Source organism: Eschrichtius robustus, chromosome 8, assembly GCF_028021215.1.
Source record: "Eschrichtius robustus isolate mEscRob2 chromosome 8, mEscRob2.pri, whole genome shotgun sequence".
NCBI classification, from domain to species: domain Eukaryota; kingdom Metazoa; phylum Chordata; class Mammalia; order Artiodactyla; family Eschrichtiidae; genus Eschrichtius; species Eschrichtius robustus.
Genome location: NC_090831.1, coordinates 107,290,192 through 107,304,410, shown reverse-complemented (window position 1 = coordinate 107,304,410; position 14,219 = coordinate 107,290,192). Strand labels below are relative to the sequence as shown.

The following is a 14,219-nucleotide window of genomic DNA, read 5'->3' as shown; positions in this document are numbered from 1 at the left end:
CTCTGTCTCAAATCAGACTATCGTTCCCTTCATCTAGCCTCTTCTTTTTCATCAGTAAAACAGCTACTCATCCTTCAAAGTCCTACTTAAGCATCCACTACATGAAAAGTCTTCCCTAACCTCACTTACTCTCCCTGTATCACTTACCCCTTCCCCCAGAATTCCCTCCCTCCTTCTATAATCCCACACCACTCTTTATTTTAGTTCTCAACAAACTGTATTACAGTTAGTTGCACTCTTATCTTTCTCCGCTATAGACAAAGCCCATGGTTTATTTGTTACTCTTGCACCTAGAACATGACTGGAATATAGTATGTCTTTAATCAATGTCTGGGGAATAAATGGCAAAACTCGAGTGAGGACACACTTAAGGTTACTTCTCAGTGGAGGGTACGCGTCATCCTCTTTTGAACATAAAACTAATTAAGTCCTCTAGTCTCTGGCTCCCCATTTCTAGTCCACTGCTTAGTTTTAAGCAATGTTTCATGGGAACATTTCCTCACTTCCTCTTGTTCTTTGTAGGTTTAGCTGCCACCCTAACCACATTAGCATTCAGTGGCAGCAACGAAACAGACTCTCCAAGTTCTAAAAAGTAAAGACTTTACAACTACCAACAGTAAAATATAAGCTCTTTTTTTAAAATGGTCTAAACATTTATGCATACAAAGTTCATTCTTCATGATTCTGAGAAAGGCTTGGCATAGTTTATCCAACAGGCACCATTTAAGAGTTCTGAAGAAAATGTCCACTTAAACTGTCAGCCAAACTTTTCACATTTGTAACCACAGAAATCAGCATACATGAACTAATCTAAATACTGTGCTTATATACTAAACAATACACTACAAATAGTAGACACTGTATACCACCAAACTGATGACCCAAACAAAAGTAGCTCTTTTAGCTTCCTTTAAAAATACTACACCTCCAAAATTCCAGCAATCATCCCAATCCGTAAAACTAGATTCTTTTACCAGTATCATCTACCCTTTCCCCCTCTCCTCCCCACCAACTCTCCCCCAACACACACACACACACACACACACACACACACACACACGCACTCACACACACCCCTCCCTTACTAGACATGGCTTCCTCAGAAATTATCTGATGGCTCGGGAGCAGTTTGATAACGAAGGCTACCAAGTCTGGAATTCTGGAGAAGATTCCTTATGGTCAGTTTATTTTCTAAGTGACTGCTGCTGATGATACAATACAGATTGACCTCAAGGATCACAAATGTGGTAGGCCTGCCTTAACCACCCCCTAGTTTTGGTTTGGTTGTTTTTGTTTTGGTGCGGGGGTTCCTTTTAAAAATATACTAGAATATCTCTATGAAGTTTTATTTCTGATTTTTCTTCAGTTCATATAAATGTTCACATTTTAGGACTAAAGACCACGTGATGAAATCTTTTTGAAGCTTCAGTTACTAAACTGCACTGAGTGGGGTTGAAAACATTTTCGCCTAATTATGAAATGCACTGCAGAAAAAATATATATATTCCAAGGTATATATAATCCACTTATTTTCCTTGAGCAATCAAAAATTCTGTTCATTTTCTAAGTTTTGTCCACATTACATCAAAATAACTTCAGACAAAGCATTCTTGTTGCTCCAGGATTAAAAGTTTCCAATAGCTCAATGTGGTTATAATCTTCTGGAAACACCTGAAATTGATTTGTTTCACCTCCTTTACTTTCTCTTCCAGCCTGTTCTCCTTAGTAAAATATTGATGGATAAAAGCACTAGCTGAAAAGCCAAGAAAGTGGATAATCCACTCCCTAGTTAATAAGGAAGGAACTATATGATACATAATGCTCAAAATTTAACATGTATCCAGAGCCTAAAAAAATACTGATTGGACTTGGTCTAAATAAAATGTTTCTAAAATAAACTTAACAAGTGGGTTTCTTTTTCATTGCTGTTTTACTAAGCATTCATGGAAAATTATATTTGGGTAAGCTCAGGCTGAAAACACTAGCTCTCAAGGAAAACATGAAAGAACAGAGAGAAAATTTCCTTCAGTATAAAACATTTTCTGAAATGTTTTTTACAAAACCAAAGATTGGTATTTACCTGTAAGACTGATTTTCCAAATACTATTTATATATGTATTATTAAGCATCACACATAGATATACATAAACGTCTAAATTCAAATATCGAATTCCCTGGATTAATTACAGCCCCAGAGAGAGTATGCCAAAACTTTTGAGGTTAGAGCAGACACTTCTGAGACTCAACAACCCACAGAGCCTTTACCCTCCAACTTTTCAGAGTGGCACTGAGTAGATGAACAAGCCCACTGCAGCATGAAGGACTGGGCTTGCCTAAAGATATCTGACAGAAGCTGAACCTATGCAATAACTTCCTGTTCTCCAGAGACTGGAGGGTGTGCTTCTAAAGGCTGACAGTTTACAGAACTTCCAGAAACCAAAAAATCAGCATACCTTTTCAAATACTTGTGAAAAAAATTTTAATTTCAATAATACTGTTATTATTATTCCCCAACAAACATTTACTGAATGCCTTATTACATATACAGAAAGAGGTATAAAAAATTTAACCCCAGACTACAAGGAGCTTAAATTTCCCTTAAAAGTCACCCATTTTCTATCATTTCACATAAAATACTTCTTGAAGTAAGTCTGCTTGAACCTATGATGTATAGGCAATGCAAATTCAGATATTTAAATCATGGGAAGTTGGTCTCTAGCTCCCTAAAAAATTAGAGATGGATACATAATTGTGACTTAATAAAACCAAAAAACCGTACAATTTTGGGTTCCACTGGAGTATACATGAATTGGGAGGGAAACCTGAAATCTTTTCTCCTTTAATTCCCTCTGTATCTGGACAAGGGCCCTCATTATCTCCTACTCCTATAGTTACTTCCCTAAATCTGCTGAATTTCCTTAAAACCTGGTAAGAAAACTCCTGACTTGGGGATAAGAAACCTTTTTTTTTCCCCCCTAAATGAGAATATACCAAGACTCCCAAGCAAAAAGTAATTTTCTTCATGTATACTGAGTTTGAGATGGGGGGTGGGGGGGAGGAGGAAGGCAGGAAGATGAAATCAAAGGACTTCAAATAAAGATGAACCAAAAGATAGTAAACAGTAATTCTTATTCTGATGGACCTTGTTGAAAGCCACATCTAACTCCTGTCAAAAAAAAAAAAAGGTCCCACAAAGAACCCAGCTCTAAAGAGCAAAAAAAAAAAAAAAAAAGTCCCACAAAAAATTCTGCACACAATTCTGGACCCAAGTTAAGAATAAGTATACTACATTACATTTACATTTGATAATTGTGTGTTTGCTTTTGCACTCATCAAATAAGGAAATTACACTTGGATGCACAGATGGAGCTAGTCACATTTTCACTACCTATGGAATAACACATCAAGAACTTTCAAACACAATTCTAGGGAGTCAGGCCACTACTGAATTAAGGGAAGGAAAAAACCCCAGCATCTCCAAAGTCCCCCCTCCCCTGAGTGAGGAACAACTCAATAACTTACTGTTCAAGACCAAAGGAAAAGGAATTTTTTTAAAGGCTGGGCGAAGGTAAAATGGGCAAAGGATCACTGTGAGCTGTGACAGCAGATGATGCCCTTCGACAAAAGGTGTGAGATGTGCATACCCATTCTCCCGCAGAGCTGACAGTCTCACTCACACTACCTTTCACCTTAAGAGTTTCCAATATATTGTCTCTACACACTTAAGAAAATGTGAATTTTGCTCTGACCACAGAAAGAATTAAGCACAAGTGACACCAGCTGTAAAGTAAGCAATTAATATATGCTAATCTAATGTTTAAGAAGGAATGGATACCAGGCAACAGCTCCTCCAACTGGCTGGATATCATTTGAAGCCCTAAAAATATTAAGATTTTTAAACAACTTCAAGTTCTGATGGGCACAGTCAACTAGACTGTCGAAACTTCAGGACGTACAGCAAAGACACAACAGGTGAGAGAGGTGGTGGACATCACCGCCCAGTTAAGTGCATAACATGCAAAGGGCAAACCCCTGAGTTCCCCGAAAGGCTGGGGATGTGGGCTAATATCCATGCACAAGGCCATCCAGAGCCCCTGTCGTTCCAGCGGCAAAGGTTCGGTCCCTTCCCGGGGTCGCGCCACTCCCCCTGTCCCTCACCCAGGGGACCAACACCCCAAGCACAGGAAGAACCGAGCCCCCGCCACGGGCAGCATCTCTGCTAGGGAAGAAAACACAATGTCGCTCCTTATTTCTGCGTACAAAAGGACTTTGCGCCCTACTCCTCGAACTGCCGCCGCTGCCGCCTCCTAACTTGCAAGAAGGTGGGCAACGCGCCATATTCCAGCGTCCCCCAGTCTACCTGGGTAACAAGCCCACGCCACCCCGGCGGGAGGGAAGCTTCGGAGGTTGCCCGAAGAGCCAGCCTCCTCTCCCGCAGGAGACAGCAGCTCCCGCGCCCCGGCCCAACCCGCCGCGCCGCGCCGCGCCGCCCGCGGACCAGACCCGGGAAGGGCCAAGGAGGCGAGCTGGGAGCCGCGGCTCCCGTCCCGCGCAGCCCGCCCACCTCCCGCTCCCAGGCCGGCGCGCTCTCCCGGGCCTCCTGCTCCCGAAGCCGCGGGAAGGCCGGGCCCGGGCCCCGGGTTCCACGGCGGAGAGAAGGCCGCAGCCCCGAGAGCCTCAGGCGGCGGGGGAGGCCGGAACCCTGGGGCTCTCGGGAGGGCAGCGCCTCCCTCCCGAGCCCGCCAGGACGCCTGGGGCCTAGTGAGGCCTGCGCATCCTCGGGGTGGCGGTTTGACTGGGCCGGGCCGGGGCCCCCCGCCCGAGGCGGGCCGAATCCGGCGGGGGCCCAGGCCTGGAGCCGGGGGCGGCAGGGTGCCGGCTGCGGGGCGGGCCGGCCGGCCGGCGGGCGGGCGGCGTGTTGCGGCTGCGCCGGGGCTGAAATAGCTGGAGATTGCGCGGTAGGGCACTCACCTCAGAGCGGCTGCGCTACCGTGGGCCTGCGCCGTGGAGACTGCGACCGCGCCGGCTCCTCGCAGCCTCCTGCCACCAGCGGCAATGGCGAGCGCTGCCGCCTAAGCCGCCGCCGCCGCCGCCGCCGCCGAGAAGGGGGAGGGGAGGGAGAGGAGGCACGCACGCTACGCACGGGCTCGGCTTCCCCGCCCGGCCGCCGCCATGATGGGGAGGTCGGCACTGCCTCGGCGGGGCGTCCCGGAGGGTGTTTGGGCTCGGTCCCCCGCCGTCCCCCGAGGTCTCCCCGCGTTCACATTTCCCTGTAGAGGTTTGGATGGAGCCGGAATCACGAAAGCAACTGGATTAGGGAAATGTGCACGCCCCGGGGAAGTAACGCAGACGACCCAAGATGGTTGCTAATCTGTAAATAATCACATTTCTCGCCCCCCAACCCCGGGAAATAGGACCTCCTGAGCGTGCCTCGATAATCGGAGAGGGGCTTTCCCACCTTTTCCTCCGCGCTGCCTTGCCAGTCGCTCCCTCACCCTTTCTTTGAAATGACCTTTGCTTCCCTATTTCAAACCCTGCCCAAGTATTTAAAAGCTTAAGTTTTTGTACAAAGCAATATATAAATGTTTTCGCTCATTCATTCGTTTGGCAGACATTTCCAGAGGGCCCATTCGGTGCCAAGTATTTTTCTGGGCGCGCTGGAGATGTACCTGTTAGGAAAAGGAAGTCCTCACTCTCATGAGCGATGAGTGGAGGGAGTCAGAAGCAATAGGGACCCCCCAAGCAAGTGCCTGAGAAGTAGGGAGGTGTGGAGACTAGAAAAACTACTGTTAGAGACACAGGAGAGGTAGTTTTTGTTGTTCTTTGTTTTTTAAATTGTGATCTGGAGAGTACCTGCATCAGAGTCATTCAGACTGATTATTTAAATCCTGGGGTCCAAATGGTCTCTCCAGGATCTTGGCTTCTTAGCCCAGGAACCCGCATTTCTAACACCCCCCCCCCGCCCCACCCCACCCCCAAATACACATTCTCCTGGGGATTGTCATACGTACCATAGTTTAAGAACCGTTGCTTTAGGGAATTACTAAATATCCCAGAGTGTCAAAAAACAATTTGACAAAACCAGGATACTTTAATTTTCAAGAAGGTTCCATTTACCTCAAAATTCAACATAATTAAACACGGAATTCTCTTTTGTGCAGCGTTTCTAAGAGAGTGTCACCGCCTGCCACCCAGGTGTTCAAGCCAGAAACCTAGGAATGATCCATTACTCCTTTCTCCCTGAAGTGCCATTATCAGTTAGATCTTTTAAAACAGTCGTTCCCTGTCATTTTTACCTTGGTCCAGGTGACTCTCATCTCTCAGCAAGATACTGCAATAGACCCTTCATGGTCTCCCTGCCACAGGAATTGCGGTCTCCAATCCATTCTCCACCCTCCGGCTTGAATGGCCTTTCAAAAAAGTAAATCATGTCACTTTTCTGCTTAACAGGCTTAATAAGGTCCCATTACACATAAGTTAAAGTCTACAATTCTTTGAGGTGCCTGCAGGGCCCTTCGTGATCTCAGCACCTGCTGCATCTCTAACCTCACCTGTCACAGACTTCTCCCTCAGGCTGCAACCAAACTGAGAAACTCTCAGGTCATTCAAGACAGGAAGTTCTCCCACCTCACAACTTTTGCAAGGGCTGCTCTCTCTGCACAAAACTTCTCTGTCTTCTCCTTCTATTCATCTGCTTAAACCTGCCCCTGAATAATTCCTACTACTCCTTAAGGTCTCCTCCAGAAAACGTTCCCTCATTTCTCCCTTCCATCATCACACCCAGTATTTACCACCTATGTTTATTGAGCCCTCACATTGTGTCAGGCCCTATTTTAAGTCCTTTACACACATTATCTCCTTTCTTATTTAATTCTCAAGTGGAGTCCATGAGGTAGGTACTACTATTATTATTATCTCATTTTGCTGATGGAGAAACAACGGTATGTAGAGATTGCTTGCTCAAACCCAGACAGTAAAAGGTGGAGCCAGGTCTGAAAGCCATCAGCCTGACCTCAGAGTTGTGCTCTTAACCATTACCATATTTTTTCAGATTGCAGGTTGATACCCACTGATGAAGCACAAAATTAACTTAGTGAGCCATGACCAACATTTCATGAAAGAAATAGAAAATATCAGAGAACATCAAACTTAGTAAGACTCTTGTTCTATGAAACTCATTTCAGATATATAAATGTATGTGCATAGGTGTGTGTGTTTGTGCTAGATCATGCTATAAAATGCATTTCTTCTTGGATTTCAGTTGCAAAAAAGTTTGAAAGCACTGCATTATTCTTTCTACACAGTACTTCTCCAACCATGTATCCTCCACAATCCAGAAGCTGCAGGAGGGCAGGGATTTTGTTTTGTTCATGACCATATACCAGCATCTTGTGCAATGCCAGTCTCATAGTAGATCTTTTTAAAATGTTTTCTTTATTATTATCATTTAAAAAATTTTTTTTAGGCCATGCCGTGTGGCATGCAGGATCTTAGATCCCCAACCAGGGATCGAACCTGTGCCCCCTGCATTGGGAACAGAGTCCTACCCACTGGACTGCCAGGGAAGTCCCAGTAGATCTTCAATACACATATGATGGAAGACCTCTGTGTCTACCCTCCTCAGAAATACAAATTACAGGGCTTCCCTGGTGGTGCAGTGGTTGAGAGTCCGCCTGCCAATGCAGGGGACACGGGTTCGAGCCCTGGCCTGGGAAGATCCCACATGCCACAGAGCAACTGGGCCCGTGAGCCACAACTACTGAGCCTGCGCGTCTGGAGCCTGTGCTCCGCAACAAGAGAGGCCACGATAGTGAGAGGCCCGCGCACCGTGATGAAGAGTGGCCCCCGCTTGCCGCAACTAGAGAAAGCCCTCGCACAGAAACGAAGACCCAACACAGCCAAAAGTAAATAAATAAATAAATAAATTTTAAAAAGAAAAGATGACTACTATCTAAAAAAAAGAAAAAAGAAATACAGATTACAAAAATAAATAAATTTTAAAAAAGAAATACAAACGACATCAGCTTATGGCCCTCAGCATCTGAGGAGGTATAGTTTTAGGCCCCCCACAGATACCAAAATCCCAAGATACTCAAGTCCCTTATATAAGATGGCCCACGTAGTATTTGCATAGAACCCACCCACATCTTCCCATTCTCCTGTATACTTTAAATCATCTCTAGATTACTTGTAATACCTAATACAATATAAATGCTATGTAAATAGTTGTAAATACAATGTAAATACTATGTAAATAGTTGCCAGTGCATGGCAAATTCAAGTTTTGCTTTTGGGAATTTTTTGTACTTTTTCTCCACATATTTTCGATCTACCGTTGGTTGAGTCTGAAGATGAGGGACCTGTGGATACAGAGGACCACTGTACTTCCCTAGACAAGTGAGCCTGGGAACCCCAGTTGCTCTATTCAAAAGACTCAAAATGACCTGAGATTCTAGAATCAGTCTCAGAAAAAATGCAGACAAATCTACCGTAAGAGATTAAAGAAGAACTAGAGTCCAACACAGTTGGAATGGTCATTTGATTGACTGGTTACCTATAAAAAGTTATACTGTGTGCTAAGTACCAAGTGAGTGGTGATACAGATAGTAAGCACTCAGGTAATCAGAACTGAAGTTATGTGAGAACTCCTAGGGGGAGATAGAAACAAAGAGAGATGAGCTGGGGCAAGTGGGGACTCTTCAGGACCCACTGATAAACTGCGTGGAGTTCCAAGAGCAGCAGCAGCTTCCCCATCTCTGCTTAGGAATGTGCACAGCCCCAGCCCAATAAGGATGGATGGGAACCTGACACTGTGGGAGCAACTTCAAGGGAGTTTTGCCTCTTTGGGAACGTCAAGGACTGGCCCAAGCAGGGTCTGCATTTCCAGAGAGTGCTAGCCCAAGTGGCCAGAGCCCATGCTTTCAGAGGCCACAGACCACTACTGGGGAGGCATGTTGCATCACAGCATGGGTGCTGGGGTCAAATTCTTGGTTTAAAGCCCGGCCGTACCACTTCCTACCTGTGAGACTTTGGCAAGTGGTTTAACATTTTAAGCTTCCTTTTCTTCACCCATGACGTGGAAATAAGGAGATAATATTCACAAAGGACTCAGGACAGTACCTGGCACTCAGGAAGCACATAGTAAGTGCTGGGTATGATTAGCTCTTCCCAATTACCATTAATCATGTAAATTGCTTGGTACAAAATACAGGTGTGATAGGTGGTGGCTGCTGTGATGGTGACGATGATGATGATGAATGAGTGTTCCTGAACACATGTTTCTATCCCTGGGGACTCCCCAAAAAAGTTGGGAAGAGCATTCAAGGGATGCCAAGACAAGGGATTTGTGTAAGGGAGCAGTGTGTAACAAGATTAGAAATGTCACGATGAGTTCTTTTTTTTTTTTTTAAAGAAATTCACGTTCTTTTATTTATTTATTTATTTATTTATTTATTTATTTATTTATTTATGACTGTGTCGAGTCTTCGTTTCTGTGCGAGGGCTTCCTCTAGTTGCGGCAAGCGGGGGCCACTCTTCATCGCGGTGCGCGGGCCTCTCACCATCGCGGCCTCTCTTGTTGCTGAGCACAGGCTCCAGATGCGCAGGCTCAGTAATTGTGGCTCACGGGCCCAGCTGCTCCGCGGCATGTGGGATCTTCCCAGACCAGGGCTCGAACCCGTGTCCCCTGCATTGGCAGGCAGATTCTCAACCACTGCGCCACCAGGGAAGCCCACGATGAGTTCTTTTATACCTAAGGGTGATTTGTGAGAGAGGGGACAGAAAAGACTATTTATTGTGACTTGTTTTTTTTAAATTAATATTTGCTATATTAAGGTAACAACTTTTAAAACCAATCTTTCTTTACACCTTTAAGCTTAATTCATTAATCTCATCTGTTTATATATCTAGGGAGTTTTAACAGTCATTTTCAAAGGGCCCTCCTCTCACTGAACCCAAGCTCTGCTGATGATCCCCCATAATATTTATCTCCTGTTCCAAACTGTTTCCCGTGGGTCTGCCCTACACATGAGACTTCAAACTGTGATCAGGAGCTCATGTCATACACACGCCGTAATTTCAGTAGGTTAAAGCCTGCCCCCTGTATCTTCCCTCAAAGCTCCTCCTCCTCCTGTGGTCCCTGTCTCAAGTCACAGTGTCTATGGGTTATAACATCTTAGAATCTTTTTTTTACATGACTTCTCAGTTCAATTCAACACATATTTATTGAGCACCTATTAGGTACCAAATGCCTTGGTGCTGGGGTTACAGTGGGAAACATGGACCTTGTCTTTCTTGCGAAGAGGCTGACTAATGCTCCTTCAACTCAGTTGGAATACACTGAGGTCCCTTAAATAACTGCTTCACTTACAACATTGTCAATAAATTTCCCTAAACATTTTAATCAGCATTTATATACATAATATATTCACTTTGCCTTTTAAATATGGTAATTAAATGCCTGATCTAACAAACAAAACCTCCTCATATACTTAATAACAATAACAATAGGGGCTTCCCTGGTGGCGCAGTGGTTGAGAATCTGCCTGCTAATGCAGGGGACACAGGTTCGAGCCCTGGTCTGGGAAGATCCCACATGCAGCGGAGCAACTAGGCCCATGAGCCACAACTACTGAGCCTGCGCGTCTGCAGCCCGTGCTCCGCAACAAGAGAGGCCACGATAGTGAGAGGCCCGTGCACCGCAATGAAGAGTAGCCCCTGCTTGCCGCAACTAGAGGAAGCCCTCGCACAAAAACAAAGACCCAACACAGCCAAATAAATAAATAAATAAATAAATAAATAAATAATAATTAAAGGTGCTAATAATTTAAAAAAAAACAATAACAATAACTTATTGAGCATTCATTAAAAATCAAACAGTATTGCAAGCTCTTGTATGAATTCATTCATTCCCGCGCAACAACCTTATGAAACAGGTACTATTATCATACTTATTTTACAGGTGAGAAAACCAAGGCAAAAAGTTCAAGTTACTTGCTCTGAGTCAGATATCTAGCAAAGAGCTATTAATCGAATACTCTTATAAATCTAATATATTAAACTTATAAAGGACGTCAGATTCTCTTTCAATATTATTTGCACACTAGTAAAAATCTCTAACACGAGTCCAATATCAATTATTCAGTTATATATCTTACATTGGAATCACAAGCTAATTTGTCAGGTTCTCTAATTAATACATTATCTAAATCTTACAAACATTGAAAATGCCGAATTACACAGAATACTACTAAAGTTAACACAAAAATGAATACTATGGATTTGGTGTATTTCATCCTTCTCGTATTTAATTCTGAACTGTCTTAGGATTAAATTACATTTACCATCCCGAGCACATTGAGGGTACTGCGTCAAGCCTCCCGGGCTTACCTTTGCAGGAGAATGGGGAGTCGTGTCTCAGCAGCCTGAGGTTGCTTTTTGGCCAAGATGTGTCAGATTCTTCTACCACCACTGTGAACACGCCAAGTCCCCTCTGTGTGATGCTATGTCAACGGGGTTCTCCCAGACCCTCCTGTACAGATTAGATTCCCATGATGCTTTACCTAGTTCTTTCTGGACCTATTGATTAGGTTATAAGGTCTGGAAAAAATCTGGTAGCCACCCAGGTTCCCTCCCTTCTTGATTAGATCCAACTGACCTCTTTATTGGATGATTATATTTGCATTCTTTTCCTATTCTTGCTCTGCATGCCATAATCCTAAGATCGTTCTAATGACAAAAAAAAAAAAAAAGGTAGACTGAGACTGTAGAGGGTCCTAATGACCTCCTTAGGAACTGGTTCTTAACTCAGTAGGCAACAGATAGCTTATGACGATTTTGAGCAAGGCACTAACAAGATCAGAATAGGGTAGATTCACTAGAATCCAAATATGAGTTGAGCCACTGGTCCCTAGAGGGCACTCAAGACTCTTCCCTTCTTCACCCTCTTTAGCATGAAGTCAGGGTGATAAGCAAGAAATTTCACCCCACTCCACCCCACCCCCATGAAGGAAGAAAAGCTTGCTAAAATTGGAGAATATGGACAAGTTACATTTTCTAGGGATAGAGCGTTTAAAGGGTAAAAGGTTCAGCACGAGTGGATGCAGTCTTTCTCCCGTCTTCAACATATCCTGAGTGGTAACAACAGCTGCCCTTGCCCTGCTGGAGGCACCCCAGCCAGCATCCTCTCTTTTCCTCTTCCACGAGGTTATCAGGCCCTGGGGCTACTGCCCACCTCTGAAGGCTTGGGACAGCCCCAGCCTTTGGGCAAAGAGACTGCCGATTTGTCTTTCGCTTCACTTTCCCTGTTGAGAGTGGTTTTTTGTCCCACTAGGCAGTAAGAGTCTAAGACTCATATTTGTGTATTGATGGGGGAGAATAGGCAGACAGAGATGACCAGAGTCCAGCCTATCTTTCCTGACTTCTGCATTGTGGTTTGAGGCCAAATACCCAGCTAATAATAAAGTTCTCTTTTGCCTGGTTGTGTCATTGTTCCCTGTACATGTAAGTCCCCCCGGCACCTCACAGGAAGGGAAGATGGCTGGCCAAGGCAGGATTTAGGCATTCCCAGATCCCCAGCCAAATATCTTCTCCTTACTATCCTAATATCAGTCCCTGAAAGATAAGCTGAACAGGCCAGAATTAAGCCAGAGATGGCTAAAATAAATGAAAAGAAAAAGACCAATGAGGGAAATCAAGGAAAATTCGACACTGCTTGATAACTGATGAGATACTGAAGGACTAGGAGGGCAAAGGTCAGAGGTAATTCCAAGGTTTGAAGAATTAAATGATGAAAAGAGGGTGGTGTCATTGACAGTCATCTAAAGGGACAACCTATTTCGATGGAAAGAGGGTGTGTTTGGTTTCAGACAGATTGAATGACAGGTGGCAACAGGGAAGCTGTGTGTTGTGGGAAGATCACTCTCCGTCAGCAGCATGGAATGGAGGCGGGGAGGCTGAGGCAGAGCAATCAGACGTTGAGTGCAAACGCCCGTGCGTGGAGGTGTCATGCTGGAGGTGCCATGGGACAGAGGGGAGGGCAGGATTTGAGAGACCCTGGGAAGAATGCTTAATCAGGGCTTGGAGACTGATTAGATTTTGAGAGTGCCGAGTGAGTGAGTTATCCAATAACCCCCTAAGACTTACCTAGTAGCTTTGGACAGTTGCTCTTTTTAATGGGATTATTCACTCATTTCATTTATTTATTCGACAAATACCTTGTAACCGTCACCTTTGAGTGTGACTTTGGGAGGGACTAGCTCAACAGACTCCGCCTTCTCTGGAAACTGCCCCCATTTACAGAATGGGCCCCAGAAGTCACACCTGTACTTCAGAAACACCTCCCCCCATCCCTATTGGTGACGGGTACAGACATAAAATCATCTGACCCACTCTGTGCCAAGTTTAGAAATTTAGAATGTTTGGCTAAGAGACAGAGACTGGAAGCGTGCTGGAGCTGGGTCACATTAACGATGGAGTTACAGATAAAAAGTCCATGAACACCACTGAGGTCCTCAAGGCTGCGGTATTCCTATTGTGCCTTCTGGCCACAGGTGATTATTCCAGAAGCAGGTACCTGACTAAAACTGGACTAATCAGATCCTTTCATGGAGATATTGAAATTGAAATTGTGATCTCTCTCTCTCTTTCTCTCTTTCTCTCTCTCCTTGACCAACAACTTACTTAACTTTGGGAGCTGGAGACAGAAGCCATTTTCCACCAGTGAACTGGGAAACAGACAGTAGTGAGAGAAGAATGAGGCAGACACACACAGAGACGCCAACATCACATAGAATTTCTCAGGGTCCCCACAGTGCTCTAGTCTCTGGTTCTCTTCCTGGGACCCACCGGATCCCCGTCCTGGGGTTCCATAGGTTCCTGAGTATTCTCCTAACAAATTACCTTTTTTTGCTTAAAGCACTTTGAGTAGAGTTTCTAATGGGCAGACACTCCCAACCTAGAGTTCTAATGAATATACATCTGCTGTTTATGAGACTCTGGGCAAGGCACCAGGGATCCAACATGGATCAGGCTTGGTTCTATACTCAAGGACATTTGAGCACTGGGGAGAAGGTAAACCCCGTTATCAATAACTATGATACAGGTAGGAAGAGAAAGCCCACTAGAGATGTACGAAGCAAGCTCTTTGGGGGGTTTAGAAGGGTGTGGCACTTGTAGAGCCTCAAGAGTGAGTGCCTCCTTAAATTCTGCACCTTAGGTGC

General features: G+C 44.7%; 1 protein-coding gene across 9 annotated transcripts in view; it reads right to left on the bottom strand.

The window, feature by feature from the left end:
• Positions 1–5,081, bottom strand: part of NRF1 (nuclear respiratory factor 1) — a 133,611-nt gene extending 128,530 nt beyond the window's left edge. For all 9 annotated transcript variants that reach the window (XM_068549439.1, XM_068549441.1, XM_068549438.1 and 6 more), the window contains exon 1: positions 4,972–5,081. The gene's annotated coding sequence lies outside the window, so the exon portion shown is untranslated. The remainder of the gene's footprint in view (positions 1–4,971) is intronic.
• Between the last annotated feature and the right edge of the window lie 9,138 nt (positions 5,082–14,219).